Here is a 12,797-nt window from a genome sequence, read left to right as displayed (position 1 = left end):
CGCCGCTGAAAATCATCGTCGCCGCCGCCGCCGGACCACCTCTTTGCCGCCGCCATATCGCCGCCGCGTTCTGCTGTCACCGCCGGTAACCCATCGCTGTCTCCGCCGGCGACGTCGCTGGTGACTCGCAGTGATTCGCCAGTGACTCGGTCAACCCGGCCGAGTGAACTCAGCGAGTCAACTCGATTGACTCGGTTAACCGTTGGTTTAACTGGTTTGATCAGTTTAAATTGATTTTGGTTCGGTTAAGGTAAACCGGTTGGTTAAGTCAAATTGATTTCTAGTCAAGGGTTGACCGGATTGACCTCCGACCAGCGAGTTGACTTTTCTGCAGACTTCGACTGGACCCGTTTTTAACCGTTCAAAGGATGTTCTGACTCGATTTTTTACCCTGGTTTCAGATTTGGAGTCTATTTGAGCACTAGTAGTTCATAGATACCATTTCTCTTCATTGCTAAGGTGAGGGCTACTCCGAGTAAATCCCGAACTAGTTTAGTACTACCGTTATGGAAATTCTGGTTTCAAACATGATCCATCTCTGTGAATCGAGTCTGTTTGAGAGTCTTGTTTGTTCATTATTGTTATTGATTGTTACACCGAAAATAGGATAATAGAGGATTCAACGGTTGATTGAAATGATTGATGTTAAGAACTGTTATATATATATGTATGCATATATGTGAGTCGATGTGTGGAGATTGCGGGGTGCAGAGGTGTCTGCACTAGGCCACATGATTTGCTGGGTGCAGAAGTGTCTGTACTAGGCCGCGGGATTTGCAGGGTACAAAGACGTTTGTACTAGGCCGCTTGTTTGTGGAGATTGCGGGGGTACAGAGTGGACTACTGTACTAGCGACAACTATAGAGTGATATATTTATATCCTTATGAGGAAATGCGGAGTGCAGAGAGTGTATCTGTGTACTATCATCGCATTGATTGTAGATGTCTAGTGCACTAGACATATATTGATTGTCTCATGCTAGAGCTAGGCCTACATAGTTGTAGTGCTATCAACTGAGTCAGTGGTTTGCGGTTTAGCATCCCATACCTCGCTGGGCAACTCCCCTGTTGCTCACCCCTCCTTCCTTCCCCCCTTATAGGTGAGACTGACGACTAGGAGTGATTACATCGGTATGGTGCTTTGGGTGTTATTGAGCTTTCGAGCATTTGGGCTTCAGACGTTTCCGCTTATTTATACATTTCGGACTTTCGGCCTTATGTTGTTATTTATATTTCAGAAGTTTATTTTATTTACTGGATTTTCATCGTGGACGTTGATTTTCAAATATTTATAAAAAGAAATTTCTGATATTATTATTTATCGTATTATTTTTATTCTTATGTAAATCGGGGTGCCACATAATCGTTGGTTACCTGAAAAGCAAACAATGGTTGATCATCTTTAGGCAAAGATTGAAGCTGAATTGTAACCAATTTAGCACAGGATGGATTTGGATAAACCAAATCTCCAAGTTCCTCCAAAGTATACTCACTCTCTGCCATTACAAACCCAGCTCCAGCACCATTACAGTCAACATCCAGGCTTCCAGAGCTAGGGTTCAGGCGAATTCTCCCTGCAAAAAGCTCATAAACGTCCATTGCTCTCACCAATGCCTTTCTCAGCATCTCCGCCACAATCTACGAAGAATAATATTTGTTTTCTCGAAAGAAATGAACCGTTGGACATCGAAGTTGTAAACTTGGTCGACATTGAACAAGAACATAGATTTTCTCTCATGGGTAAAGGTTTCTTCAGATGGGAAAATGAGTGATGATTCTTTGATCATCACTTTGAGATCGTGAATAAGCAATGATGATTCTCTCACTCTATCTCTCTCTACTTTAATTTTGTTTTGAGAGGAGTTTGTGTTGGGTTTGAAGCTTAATCTCTATTATATAGACTAACACATGGTGAGAGATGGTTATTAGCATATAAATTATGGTATGAAATTATACATGGTTAGTAGTATGGATACCATAATAAATGTGTTTTTTAAAGCATAAGATTTGATACCGTAGTTAGAGAAATCGGCTAATTCCTATATTAACAGAGTTCAACAATCTCGATCAGTACATGCACATATGAGTTGTGAAAATACATACATAAATACTCCGTTAATTCAAATTTAATATACTAACTAACAAATCCAGATTGTTGACAAAAAAAATCCATATTTCACATAAATTAACCAATTGTCTGTGAGTTAAAAGTGAGTCATTAATGTAACGGAATCTGAGTTGTATGTCATGTACAGTACATGTTAGGTGGCTTTTTACGTTTTGAATAATTAATAAATTAATAGATACACGATGTGTACATGCACAAATGAGCTGTGCAAATACATACATGAACACTCAGTTAGTTCAAATTTAATACACGAACTAACAAAATCCAGAATGATGACAAAAAAAATCCATAATTTACATATATTGACCAATTGTCTGTGACTCAAAAGTAACGTCTCAGTTGTCTCTTATGTACAATACAAGTTAGGTGGCTTTTAAGTTTTAAATAATTAATTAGACTTTGATCCGCGCTTTGAAAGCGCATGATTATTTTTTGTTTGACAAAACTTTTTAATGAAAATTAAAATTTCATATATTATTTATATATTTTTGAAGTTATAAACTTTAGTTATTTATTTTCAAAGTGCGCTACACAATAAAGTATTTTAATTAAAATAACTGAAATTTAGATAAGAACGACTTATCAAAATTGTAATATTTATTTTGCTATAACTGCATATTTTAGTTTTTAATCTTAAATTTATGAAAAGTGGTGAAATTTATTTTGTGTTGTATAATATATATAGCGTTTGTGTTTATGAAAAATATTTAGAATATATTGCAAACCTTTATAAAGATATTCCATATATCACAAGCTTGGGATGTTACAATTCACCCCCTCTCAAAGAACGCAATGTCTTCGTTGCAACACAACAACATGTTTCAAGACGCCTCTCAGGTCATAATCAAGATGGCTAACCATCTCTGATACCACTTGTAACACCTCAACCACCCACGACTAATGGGCCACCCACACCTGCTCTCTCGGGCCGTGGGCCTTACCTCGTCTGATGGGCGGTGCGTTAATATTTCCAAAGCCCGAAAGTCATGTTTACTGACCCTGCAAGCACCACATGACATTTTCCTGTGTTTTGGCCTCACTCGCACGGTATCACAAATAACTTCCCGATAGGTCATCCATCATTTCACTATTCCAGTCCAACCACACTTAACTCTTGAGTTCTAAACGGATGTCTGACGGAAAAAGTAAGTCAGCTTGGATGACATAGGTAGCTAAATCAATTTTCTTAAGCATTTTCCATATATCACAACTCGGGATGTTACAATATATTTTCGAAACTCTCACAGAAGCTGAACTATATCTTCCCTGGTGGTTCTTCAAACATGAAGAAAATGTACGATACATAATTATACAATGTAAAACTGAGTGACTCACATTATAATTTTTCCTATACATGGTACATGTACAAAACGGTTAATAGTTTATAAGGTGAATGTTCTTCATATAAATTTTTGTCTAATAATACATGTACGTAAACATGAATAAGGTGTGCCATACATAAGACTCACGTTCTTTGTAAAAAAAAAAGCATAGGATTCACGTTGAAAAACTAAGATATATTATAGGGCAATTTTTCAATAGTTTTTTTTTTAGTTTTTGTCACAAAAATAGCTTTCAAAGAGAAAATTGATCAAAATTGTCTTTTTTATTTTGAAAATTTTAATGTGTTTTTTTTTTTAATTTGAACTCCATCATTAAAACCTCACCATTTAACTCCAAATTCTAAGTTTAGATTAGTTAACCCTAGGGTATAAATGTATATTTACACTTTAATAAAACTTATTTTGGTCATTTTTCTCTTTAAAGGCTATTTTGTGAAAATAAATTAAAAAAATTATCCTAGAGAATTTCTCTACAATTCTCTCAAATAGTTTTTTTTTTAGTTTTTGTCACATATCCTCAAGGACGAAAATGACCAAAATAACCTATTTTTGTTTTAAAATTTTTAATTTTTAATTTTTTAATTTTTTAAAATTTGAAACAACATCGTCAAAATCCACCATTTGACTATAAACCCTAAGTCTAGATTTGCTAACCCCCAGGGTATAAATGTATATTTACATTTTAGTAAAATTTCTTTTGGTCATTTTTCTTCTTAATGGTCTTTTTTGTGAAAATAAACTAAAAATGGTTATCCTAGGAGATTTTTTTATATTATACTTTATATAATAAAATTATAGTACAATATTTGGTTTCCATATAATTCTTGGCATATTTTGTTTTAAATCGATTTCTTAAAATTAAATGATAATGGTACACTTGTAAATACTTTCAAAATTCAAAGGAATCTAAAAAAAGTATATATATATATATATATATATATATATATTATTAAAACTGAAATACATTTTGGTACCGTTTGGAAACAAAGATTGTTCTTCTATAATTACATTAATTGTTCTTCTATATTCCACTCAGTTTAACAATTTTATTAATTATATTACCTTAACAATACATCACCTCATTAATTATATTAGCATAAAAAATATAGTACAGATTTTTATTTATTAGTTAATCAACATTAACTTTGTGCCAATTATAAAATCAAAATATAAAATAAATAGGTTTTGCATATGGTTAAACATTCGGTTTAGTTTATTTTACTAAAATTGTGTTTTTAGTTTTAATCGGTGGAAAATTACGTAGTCAGAAACATAATTCAAAGACATGTTTTGCAAATAAAATAATAACTTAAATCAAAATCATTAAAATGTTACATTTATTTTAACTTTATATTTCACTCCATATAATTATTTTACTAAATAAAAAATTCTTTCTATTTCACTTAATGTAGTCAAACACATAGAAAAAGTAATTTTTATTAGTTTATAAAATCAGTTAGGCATGAACATTAGCTATCCATTTAGGTACGGATTGTTCTTCGGGTATCGTTTTTTTTTTTTGAAATTAGGCCGTACTTGAATATTATAAATTTATGTGTGGTTTTTTAGTTGGGTCTTTCTGGTCTGGACGAGTTCGGTAATGATTTACAGGAACCTAAAAATATCTAAATAACAAATGTATTTGAAACGGGTTCAGATATTTTTACCAAAAAATAACCATATTACGTGATTTGATCCAGATCTTTTGAATACAATTAGTTATATTACGACTCATCTAAAATATATAACACTATGAAAAACAAATATCAATATATAAAAATATAAGAACCAATACCTACGCGGGTGTGCGGGTTAAACTCTAGTTCTATTTTAATAGTATAAATAAATTAATTTAAAAAACATTTATATGTGTAGAGGGGGAGATACGAACCTAGGTTAGAAGAATACCAAATTAGATGCTAAACCATTGTGCCAGACAAGACATTTTGATTGTAATCTCAATTGTTTCCTATTATACCTGATCAATATTTCAATCAGATATTAGAACTCAGAGGAACAAATATTTTGTTCGATAAAGCAATTTCGGTTTACCAAATTTATTAGGCACAAGTTCTCCAAATAGAGTTCTCCAAAAAGGAACATAAGATTAACTCCAATGGTAAGAACCCATTAGGGGTTCTAATGACTAATTTAATAGTTAATTGTGTGATTTGAAAAGTTTAGAATATTTATTAGTGTAATTTATTTTTTCATGGTCCAATGAGAAAACTTCTTAGAGGTTCTTAATTTTTTTTTTTTTTAGAAGTTGAATGATTGCATTTCATAACATAAAAATTTAAATAAAATGACATAAAAACATATTAAAAGATACAAATACAAATCATAAACGAGAAAAACCTGATTAGTTTTCATCCCAAGTGTCTTCTTGTGTCACATGGAAGACTTGTATTTGTGTCACATGGAAGACTAGTAACCAAATAAAGAAAGGTGTTGTGTTATAACGAGGATTTGGAAAAAAACATGGCAAATTGAAAAAAGGATCAAGCAACTTCAATTTGAAAAAGGACCAAGTTAAGATATACAATACTCATATAATGCAATCACAGTACTGATCTAAACTCAATACAGTTGTGTCTATTCCCATGTCTTCTTGTGTCACATGTTAACCGTATGCTTTATGTATTCTAAAATATCATTCAGCTTATGTTCCTGTCACCACTGCAGCTTTAGTCCGGTTCATTGATCTTCAAGTCAGCCTTAGCTCCAGAGATGTCTTCTTGTCTAACTAAGAAGCCGTCCTCATGCGCTTGTTGAGCATCAGACCTGAAGAAGTTCCCTTCCATGGGAGGTAAAATCCTGTTAAAGGAGGTCTGACGAAATCATAGAACTTTACAAGGACCAATTGGTTATAAACCATAATTAATATCAAAACCACGTCTTTGGTCAGTGCAGAGCTCACTAACATGCATATAAAACTCATGAAAAAGACGCTAGTTCTACAGTTATTGCAAATACAGTACACATGATCAACAGTTTATAATGTGAAATGCAACATTAGATGTACCAAAAAGCATCCCAAATATTTGACGTTATGAGGATACAAAGCCTGTCATGTATCATGTTATTTGGGGTTCATCACCTAAACTAGACCAGAGGTGAAGCAACAGAAGGAAACAAAATGAAAAAAAGAGAACAGAAAATGATCAGAGACAATACACACAAAAAAAAATGATCAGAGACAACAACACATTTGCATTGAACAGAGAAGCTATGATGCATTTAACATGCTCTCCTCAAGAAGACTCTCATGCCAGCACACAAAAGATGCAAACTAGCTTGCCTAAGTATATATAGTCAATACCCCATTTACAAAGATAACTTCTTCATAATGAAAGTATTCTCAACATAATCACATGAACAAGCCTTGTGAAACCTAAGCAAAGATCAATCATAAATAAAAATTGAAACTTTAAAGTTTACAATTGTGATCAAGCTCCAGTAAGTACCAAAACTCGATCCTAGAACATTAGCTCGAACCAGGATCCAATCAGATTATAATTATCAGCGGAGATCTTGCTAAATATTACATCAATCGAAGACACAATTTGATAGGAATCGTCGGATCAAGTTTTCCACTGGCCTGAAAATAAAGTCTTAGAAGTCGAGCTTGAGCTCATCCTTGGAATCGGAGAAATATGAGAGGACGTACGGAACAGCGCGGACAACCACAACCCAGAAAACATGGCTGCTGTTTCTTCTTCTTCTTCCTCTCTCTCTCTCTCTCTCTTCAGAAAACAAATCTTTTCTAAAAATAAAAGAATCCGACCCTTCATGGTGATTGCATGGACGGATTTGGAGGAGAACATCGACGATGAAAGAATCGGATCAAACATCATCTCCTTTGGAGATTTCGATGTTGTCGGGATTTGATAATGACGAAGAAGTGAGATTAACGAAGAAAGAGAAGGGATGATATCTTTCATATTTCCATTGTGTTATCCATTCACCCATGTGCATTTTGATCATATAGAATAGGATTTAGCCATGTTTAGGTTGCATTTTGCATGCATGAGTCTTTATTAGGTATTGGAGTACCACATGGAGTTCTTGGAGACATTTGGGTGCGTTTGGAGCTCAAAAGAGGTGATAAAGGTGATCATTGGACGAGCAGTGCATGGGAGCGACCCTACCGGAGCGACGCCATGAACTCGCTGTGCCTTACCTCCCAGAGCGACCTTACCAGAGCGGCAACACGAGGTCGCTCGCCATTTTCGCTTCGGAGCGACCTCCTAGAGCAACAGAGCGAAGTCGCTTCAGCTCCAGAGCGACCTCACCACAGCGACACCCAGAGGTCGCTCGGGGTTGTGTCGATTTGAGAGCGACGAACAAGCCGGGAGCGACGTCCCACAGCGACTACCTGAGGTCGCTCCCAGCACCCAGAGCGACCTCCCGGAGCGACGTGCCGAGGTCGCTCCGCGTCGTCTATTTGGTCGAAATTATGATTTATCAAGGGCTTTTTGGTCGTTTTTTTATGCACGTTTTACACTTTCTAAACCTATGTTTAAGTACCTTTTGTAAGCCATTGGAGGCTGATTATCTTTTGATCTTAAGAAAAACTACCAAAAACCTCTTGGAAAGTTCATCTCTTTGATTCAATTGATCATTTTTGTTATTGCAGTCCTGTTGTTTTCATATCGATTCTCTGTATTTCTCTACATGATTAATCTGAAATCCAATATGAGTTTAAGAGGAATCATGGAGATTAGTGAGTAATCACCTTTCGAATTCATGGGTTATGGAGATCAAGGGTGATTAGGTTAGAGATATGATGTTTTAGTGTAGATCATTCTTAGTCCTTGCTAGTAGAGTATTCATAATGCATCTTCTGAGTTGGCCTCTCAAAAGTTGACCTTAGGTATTTTCCACCCAAAAGGTGTTTGATGAAATGCCTGAGACAACTCTTCTAAACTTTTAGCGTACTTTGCCAAAGACATTTGTTGTTAGAGGTGCTAAGATATCCATTAGACTTGTTAGTAATAACTGTTTTCATATTATTCAACCAAAGACATTTGATGTTTGAAATGTGTTAGTAAATGAACATTCATCTAGACATAGAGCTTGTTTAGAACTGTGTCTAAGCTTAAGGTTGATAGTTTGATTGATCGTTTGCCATCCTTAGTTCGAAACTTGATCACCTAAGATCTAATCCCTATGCCCATGAGTTCTCTTTTCCCTTAGTCAAGAAAGTTACTTCATTTATCGCTTTTATTATTCTGCAACTGCATTAGCATTAATCATTAGTTTAGAAATCTTTTAAATCACCGGTTGCACTTAGATTAAGTGAGTACTTGCATTCTCAGTGCTTTGAACTCCCTTTGAATTGGTTCGACAATCTTTTATACTACATCATTTGTCTTAGGGGTCTTAAAAACTCCTAACATCAATGGCCAATTTTTTTTTTCCTTTCGTGTGAAAGCAACGACCCAATACACATGCGCCACATATGGGGTTTCAACCGATTCTATATCCCCTTAATTAAGGAGCGGTTCTGTCTAATTTTATCATTTTTGATTTATTTTTTTTCCTTTTCTTCTTAAGAACCTCACCCTAAACCCACCATTGGAGGTGGTCTAAATATCTAGATCACAAACGAATTTAAGTAGTGATTGAGTTTCTTCGGAATCGATCAATTGTTCAATTTGATATCTTACAGTACTAAAAGTTACTAATACTCAAATTCTAAGTTATCCACATCAGCCAATTAAATCGACTAATCATACAACTCTAATGATCCACGTCATCATCAACACCACGCCAGCAGTCATCTTTTTCGTAAACATTTTGTATATGGAGCACGACTTCTCCACTCCTATTTACTAGCGCTGGGATTTTAAACCAACCGGAATTGGCCGAACCGAAATTAAAGAAATTCAGTTTGTACTCATTTAAAAGCTTAAACCGATCGGCAACATCTGACATTGCATTCGGTTATCGGTTATCTCGGTTCGGTTCACTATAACCGAACGGTTACCCGAATTAAAAAAAAAAAACTAAATCTACTAACCTTCGTTGAGTCACCACCCTAAACCTAATCTTCCTCACTTTCATTTTCTCTTTTGAAAACGGCGGAAGTTTAAGCCTCTTCGTTTCTTCACAACTCTTTCTTGATTTCATCTTCTTTTTCATAGCATCTCTTTCTTGACTTCATCTTCCTCTCGTGCTTGTCTAACAGGTATAAATCTAACTTGTTTTCCTCTACTTCTTTGACTTTTCCATTTCTCTGCCTTTTATAATGACTTCTTATTTTTCTGTAATTTTGAAGTTTTAACAACCTGGCCCACTCTGTGGGTTTCGTTTTACTTAGGGTCATATATTTTGTGTTATTTTGATTGTGGCTGGTACAATTTTGTTTTGCTGCTGCTTGTAATGTCTTTAGAAATTAAAAATTGCGGATAGTATGCTTAAAAGACATGAGTGTTACAATATTTAAGTATTTGTATATAACTGATTATGACTGTTTTTGTTTGTGCAGATGGATTCAACTTCTTTTGATGATCAGAATGCTAAATGCTTGACGATAAAATTCAGGGAGAAGAAGCTTCAGAATCTTCTCTTACTGGAAAAAAAAAAGAAAAGAAACTGAAATATCAAGCTCTGATCTTCCACCAAAACCAAGGAAGAAAATTGCTCATAGAGCAAAGTGTTGGGAACACTTTATCCAAAGAGAAGATGATCCTTCACAATGCAACTGTCGTTACTGTGGTGTAGAGATAGGTTGTGATAGTAAAACAGTTGGAACCAGTCCCATGATAAATCACATATCACATTGCAAGTTGTATATGGCTGATCAAGAGAGTGTGACTCAAACAAAGTTGACTGGGAATAGTAGTGGTCCAGCCTTAACCGTTAGGTATGATTCGGCCCTATTTAGAAGATCAGTGAATGAAATGATCGTTCTGAGTGAGTTGCCGTTTGCTTTTGTGGAATCAGAGGGCTTTAGGCGTTTTTGTCATAATATACTTCCAATGTACACGGTTCATTGTAGAAGGACAGCTACAGAAGACATCTTTGCTAGGTTTGTGCAAGATAAAGCAGATTTGAAGAAGTTATTCAGCTGTAAGAAGCATAGAGTGTCGCTAACAACAGATATATGGGTAGCGCCTACTACCTCGGTTAGTTATATGGTTGTGACGTCGCACTGGATTGATGCAAATTGGGTATTGCAGAAAAGGATCCTTAGCTTCAAGCCTGTCACAGACCACAAAGGAGATAAAATCGCTGAACATCTGATTTCATGCCTAGCTGAATGGGGGGTATTAAAAAAAGTCTTCACAGTGACAGTAGATAATGCTAAAGGAAATGATAAGGCGTTGAATTTATTCACGGATTGTTTGCGGCTGAAGGGAGAAGCTGCCTTGGTTAAAAATGGTGCGTATTTGCATATGCGTTGCTCTGCTCACATACTTAACTTGATTGTAAGAGATGGTTTAGCACATGTGAGACAGAGTATTATTGCCATACGCAATGCTGTAAAGTATGTGCGATCGTCTGGACCAAGATTGAAATCGTTTGAATTACGGGTCGAGACAGGAAAAATTTCAAGAGGCAGCTTATCCATGGACTGCACTACTCGTTGGAACTCAACATACCTTATGTTGACAGCTGCGATTAAACTGAGAGTTGCTTTTGAGAAGATGTTGGCTGAATATAAGCTCTATAATGAGTACTTCTTGGAATTGGATGAGAATGGACTCAAAAGGGTTGACCACCCATTTCTTCTAGTTGGGATGAAGTTCAAAGGCTTGTGAAGTTTCTCAGGATCTTTTTCAACTGTACTTTGGCATTTTCAGCATCTAAAACGGTAACTTCTTCCATCTGTTATAATGAGATTGTCATCATTGAAAGAAATCTGATTTCCTTGAGTAATCATAGAGATGAGTTAGTTTGGATGGAGGCAGCAAGTATGAGAGAGAAGTTTGAGAAGTATTGGGATGGTCTTTTGACCATGAACCCACTAGTTATTATTGCTAGTGTTTTTGATCCAAGGAACAAAATGAAGTTTGCTTCACATTGCTTTGACAAGCTTTATGGGAAAGATAGTCTAGAAAGTAATCACCTTAGATCATCTATTAAGAGTGTTATGCGAGAGCTGTATGAGGAGTATGTTTTACTAAGCAAGTCGGCTGGTGGTGAAAGTGCTGGAACTGGAAGTGAGCATGCTGCTTCTGAGCAGTCAAGTGTTGTTTTTGATTTATCTGATGATGATGAGTATGAGAGGATAGATTCTTTATACTCAGAGATGGTTAAGGAGACAGCGGATGATGAAATAAGCAGTGAATTAGACATATATTTGCTGGAAAAGTCTGTGCCACGAGAAGACAACGGTTTAGGATTGAATTATGACGTCCTATCTTGGTGGAAACGTAACAGCTCTAAATACCCAATCCTATCAGAGTTTGCTAGAGACGTCCTTGCCATCCAGGTTTCTTCGGTTGCTTCCGAATCAGCTTTTAGTACTAGTGGTCGGATACTAGATCCTTATAGAAGTTGTTTAACGCCTTACATGGTTGAAGCTTTGGTATGTTCACAACAATGGATTAGGATTACATTTCTGATCCAAAACTTGCTTCCTTGGTGCAAATGTTTGAGGAACTAGCTTTCCATGATGGACTGGGTAACTTTATTTTGTTTGTTCTATGTTTCTTCATTATTTGCTCTAAACTAATGTGTTTCTTTTTTGTGAATTTTCAGAAGCTGAAAGTACCGCTTGAAAGACGTACATGCTCACGTGAAACCCCTGTTCTAAAAATCGGGCGCTACGCGTCACTTTTCCGCCCCGATTTATGCCAAATCGGTTAAAAAAATCGGATATCCGATTTTTTCCGCTTAGACCGCCTAAATGACCGCCTAGCCGCCTAAATGACCGCCTAGGCGCCTAGGCGGCCGCCTAATTTTTTTTTTTTTTTTTTTTTTAATTTTTTTTTTAGTTTTAATAATATTTTTATTTGTTTATTTGATCTAAAATTTTATAAATATCATTTATATTCATAATTTTGATGAAAATTACACTATATTAAATTTATATATTCTATTTGTGTGTTTTATACAATCATAAACATGAAAATGTAGTAATGTTATACACAATTAAAGATTAACATGTTTTATAATATAGTAAACTATCTAAAAATTCCGCCCCGCATAATTTCCGATTAATCCCCAATTTTTTCTTTAGGCGCTAGGCCCAACCCGACCGCCCGACTAGCGCCTACCGCGTTCCAGAACAGGGCGTGAAACAGCTGAATGTATTTTGTTTTTTTTTTTGTTATGTGATTCAGCTTGAGTTACAAGTGTGTTGTTTGGTTAAG

This window comes from Brassica napus, chromosome C7 (assembly GCF_020379485.1).
Source record: "Brassica napus cultivar Da-Ae chromosome C7, Da-Ae, whole genome shotgun sequence".
NCBI classification, from domain to species: Eukaryota; Viridiplantae; Streptophyta; class Magnoliopsida; order Brassicales; family Brassicaceae; genus Brassica; species Brassica napus.
This window is presented reverse-complemented; position numbering follows the sequence as displayed.